The sequence below is a fragment of the Monomorium pharaonis genome, chromosome 4 (genome assembly GCF_013373865.1).
Source record: "Monomorium pharaonis isolate MP-MQ-018 chromosome 4, ASM1337386v2, whole genome shotgun sequence".
Classification (NCBI taxonomy): Eukaryota; Metazoa; Arthropoda; class Insecta; order Hymenoptera; family Formicidae; genus Monomorium; species Monomorium pharaonis.
Genome location: NC_050470.1, coordinates 19,357,167 through 19,362,287, shown reverse-complemented (window position 1 = coordinate 19,362,287; position 5,121 = coordinate 19,357,167). Strand labels below are relative to the sequence as shown.

Here is a 5,121-nt window from a genome sequence, read left to right as displayed (position 1 = left end):
ACGACCCACGTTAATCGCGATTTCACAGACAGACGTAAACTCCTCCGAATAAACGTCGCGAATAAGTTTTTTTTTTTTGTTTTTTTTTTTGTTTTATCGTGAAAATTTCCCGAATTTGCCTGCCACTACTTAAATTCCAGAGGAACGGTGGACCGCTCGACTCTGTTCCTCTAACCTTTTTCCCCCTCTTCTCCGGCTACGGGAGAATATCGGCAACGCCGCCCCTCCCGCGCGCCCGGGACGTAACACATGTAAATATACATGTAAGCTACATAGCTTTAAGAGTGAATTGTTCTATTATTGATTATTAATATAAAAAAACAGTAATCACTTGAAAAATAATTAAATTAAATATACAATTAATAATAAGCTATACTTACAAATGATATAATATAATTATATATAAAATGATAAAATCTCTGATAAAATTAGTAAATTATTTAAATTTGGATATATAAAATCTCTGAAAATGGGTAAATTATTTAAATCTGGATATATAATATTGCAATAAATTATTATTGACAGATGCCGAAACAGTTTCGGGAATTGTCTTCGCGACAAAAAAATGGGCGCCTTCAACAATATGAAAGGCAATATGAGCGTCAGCCAATTGTACATCATGTCGATAGACCTACGGTCAGTATTGGAGTCGACTTAGAGTCGCTAGCTGATATGAGAGAGAGAGAGAGAGAGAGAGAGAGAGAGAGAGAGAGAGAGAGAGAGAGGAGGTGCCTATAATACAATCTATTCCTGATGACTCTGATTCAAATAATATCAATGTACTTTCTATCGATGTTTCAAATTCTGACTATGTTGAATCGGAGGATAAAGAAAATACTGATAAAATTCCACAGCTTTCGAATTGGTTATATTCTTGGAAACTAAAACATAACATTACCCATACTGCTTTGTCAGAACTGTTAAATAAATTGCGTACATGTGGTCACAGCGATCTACCAAAGGATGCAAGAACGCTTTTAAATACGCCGAGAAATAGTATCGTAGAGGTATCGGCAGATAATACAAGTTTTTTTCATTACGGTTTGAAAAAGGCAATAATTGAACAATTGGCACGCACAAAGGTCATAGTGGAAAAAGAAATTATTATAGACTTGAATATTGATGGACTACCGATATCAAAAAGCAGTAAAAGTCAAATTTGGCCAATATTGGGCAAAATTCACGGTGACAAGGCATTTATACCATTTGTTATTAGTGCTTATCATGGGTACTCGAAACCACCTATAAATAATTTTTTAACACCTTTTTGTCAAGAATATAATAGTCTCCGAAATACAAGACTTATTTTCAATGAGAAAAGATACACTGTACGAATTAGAAGTGTAATTTGCGATAGCCCTGTAAGATCATTTGTAACTTGCACAAAATCACACAACGGATTCTTTGGATGTGGAAAGTGTATGCAAGAAGGCACCTATATAAATAATCGTATGTTGTTTTTGGAATCCAATGCATCTCTTCGGACTGATCAAAATTTTAACAATAGAGTACAAGAAGATCATCATACTGGTGTATCTCCTTTCGAGTCAATACAACTGTCAATGGTTTCACAGTTCCCTTTAGATTACATGCACTTAATATGTCTAGGAGTCATGAAGAAACGGTTGCAATTGTGGATAAGTGGATATCAGATATCAAAGTTAAGTGGACGAAAAATAGCAGACTTGTCGGAAAAATTAATTGCAATGTCGAAATGGGTACCTAAGGAATTTGCTCGAAAACCACGTTCTCTAGATGAATTGACTCGTTGGAAAGCAACAGAATTGCAATAATTTGTACTGTATCTTGGACCAGTTGTGCTGCTAAATATTTTGTTTGAAGAAAATTTACTGCATTTCAATGCACTAAATTGTGCAATACGGATATTGTGTCATCCAACGGATTGCTTCCGTAACAATAAATATAGCACAGATCTACTTATTCTATTTGTTCAGAAGTTTAAACAGTTGTATGGCGAAGATGCTATAATTTACAATGTGCATAATTTACTTCACATAAGTAAAGACGTACTGATGTTTGGACCACTGGATAATTTTTCTGCCTTTCCTTTCGAAAACTATATGCAGTCAATAAAAAAAATGTTGAGAAAGGCCGATAAACCATTACATCAGTTATATAACAGAATTTCGGAAAATTATAACCAAGTAATTCAATCTGATTGTAACAAATCTAGTATACCTATATTGAAAAAGAAATGTTTAAAAGTTCCTCCAATGAATTGTACCAATGCTTATAGTACGATTCAATTTAGCAATTTTACATTGACAAACAAGACACCCAACAATTGTTGTTATATGAAAGATAAAACAATTGTTGTTATTGAACATATTTGTTATAACGAAGACGGAAGAGCCGTCATTATTGGAAAAAAATTTTTGACGAAAAATTCTTTGCCATTCTATCCTTGCGAGTCACAGAATATGGACATATATGTGGTAAAAAATTTGTCGGACTTAGTGATGTGGCCAGTCACAGAAATTCTGAATAAAGCCGTTCAATTTCCGTTTAAGGATTTAATTTCATGGTGCTGCATGCCATTATTACATTTATCATAACAATTTTTAAACTTTATATGATACGCGTGCTTCTTTATAAATTGCGGCAGAGATGCTAATCCTGTTTACATTTGTACGTATTATTTTATTGACAATAAACACATAGGCTGCTTTTTTTTTAGTGATACAAGTCTACGCAAATGACGTCGTTCTATCTTTGGCATTTAATGAATAACAAAGACAGACCGACACTATAGTGTCGACTTGTGTCACTAAAAGAAAAGCAGCATTATTTTATTGAGATATATTGTAAACGTTATAATAAATTTTAATTTACGTGTATATATTCAGGGTGTTCCAGATTAACCGGAGGAGCCGGTACGGAGCATGTACGTATTCCTCATGAAAAACTGAGTCAAAAATGTCAGTAGCAAAATCTTGAGGGATCATTAGTTTTCAAATGGTAAGCCTTTGAAACCTTCCAACCACAGGCCGTGAAGCTCGCGCTGTCAGGCGCGACGCAACTAAGCGGCCGGCTAGTCGCTTTGACGAGTATCGCTAAACGGTACCGAACGAATATAAATCTGTGAAATCTCTATTAATATTTGTTGCTGTATTCTTAAATCGAGTCCAATTTAATTGACAAAAAATAATATCAATTGTAAATTCGATAAAACGCCATTTATATCAATAAAAATTATGTGTTTCTGAAATACGTTTTATGTATAAATAAATTAATAAATAAAATCAATATTAATTAAATTATTTAATCAAATAATATTAAAAACATCAGTCGACAACATTTCCAAAACTTTTTTTCAAAAAGTTCTATCACAAACAGTATTAAAAAACATTTACATTTGGAATTCGCATTTGATGTAAATAAATATTTCATATTTAGGAAATGAAATGAACGAAATTCCGAATTATGATATAAGAGGAAAAGGAAGTAATACTGTGAAGGCATCGACGTAAGTAAATAACCCTCAAAAATTTATTTTTGTACAAAATAATTTTAATTTGGCACTACAAATGTACAAAATTTTAATAAAATTTTCTTTCCCCCCAAAAAACAACAAATAATTAATTTTCTTTACAAAAGTAATGATATGAAGAAAATGCGCCAACCATGAAAATAGATGTTCATACAAACTAAAACATCCACTTTTACAAATAATTATTTGTACAAATATTACAAATAAATATTTTAATACAAATTTAACTACAAAAACTTGGCGCCGTTAAACCGAATAATTTGCCAGCTCTCTTTCTTTTTCTTTTGTGCATGCATCTGATTTGAGTGCGTGCGTGTGTGTATATGTCTGTTAGTATATAATTTTGTTCATAAAGAAGCGATTTTTAATATCTGAGTCTCTTAGGGCCGGTTATTCCAACTTCTTGATAAACTTATCTACCAGGTAGGTGTCTATCTTCATTTATTTTCTTAAATAAATAGACAAACATATATTGATAGGTAAGTTTACAAAGAAGTTGAAACAATCGAGCCTTATGCGTGCGTATGTTCGAATATGTCTCTCTTTCTCTCTCTCTCTCTCTCTCTCTCTCTCTCTCTCATGTGTACGTGTATAATGTTACGTGTATATAATGCCATTGTGATTGTAAAAAATTGTAATTTTAAATAATTATTATTTTATTATGTAAGTTAAATTGTAAGAAAGCAATTTTGTATTAAAGCAAATTATTCGGTTTAGCGGCGCCAAGTTTTTGTAGTTAAATTTGTATTAAAATATTTATTTGTAATATTTGTACAAATAATTATTTGTAAAAGTGGATGTTTTAGTTTGTATGAACATCTATTTTCATGGTTGGCGCATTTTTTTCATATCATTACTTTTGTAAAGAAAATTAATTATTTGTTGTTTTTGGGGGGGAAAGAAAATTTTATTAAAATTTTGTACATTTGTAGTGCCAAATTAAAATTATTTTGTACAAAAATAAATTTTTGAGGGCGTTCCATGCGCGCGTATACTTGGTGCTTTTTTATACCTTTTTTTAAAAAGGTAATTTTGTTGGGATTTCACTCATTTTGTAGTGTCAGATATCTCTTTTTTTTAAATAATATATATATGAAGATCCTTAAGACAATTTTAAAGTCCATATCTAATTAAAGATCAAGATTCAGATTAAATTGAAATAACAAAACAAAGTTATATCGGTTTTATTTTTTTCTGATTATATTTTAATTGATTTTCATAATATGCCTATTACATTACAGATAAAAATACGGCTGTGTCCAATTTGAAGATTAGTATAACACTATGTGTGATACAATCAGATAAGTATATTATACAAAATGTTCATTTTTTATTGAAAATAAGTATTCAGAGATAAGTTAATATTTTGTGTTATGGTTTATTTTTATTATATTAAAAAATTATATAGTTATTATATATAATATTAAAATATATATTATATTAAAAGAAAGAGAAAAAAAATTTTTAAATACTTCATTTGAATCTAAATTAGAAGAATAGAAAAAGAAAAATGAGTGGACGAGTAAGGAAAGAGAAAGAGAGAGGGAGGGGGAGAAAAAGAGAGAGAAAATTAGTAGTTAAGAAATAATAAGGAAAAGTAAAAAAAAGTA

General features: G+C 30.7%; 1 protein-coding gene across 1 annotated transcript in view; it reads left to right on the top strand.

The window, feature by feature from the left end:
* Window positions 1–503: 503 nt before the first annotated feature.
* LOC118645379 overlaps window positions 504–5,121 on the top strand; it is an 8,807-nt gene continuing 4,189 nt past the window's right edge. Inside the window, exon 1 of the mRNA XM_036286256.1 lies at window positions 504–636. The gene's annotated coding sequence lies outside the window, so the exon portion shown is untranslated. The remainder of the gene's footprint in view (window positions 637–5,121) is intronic.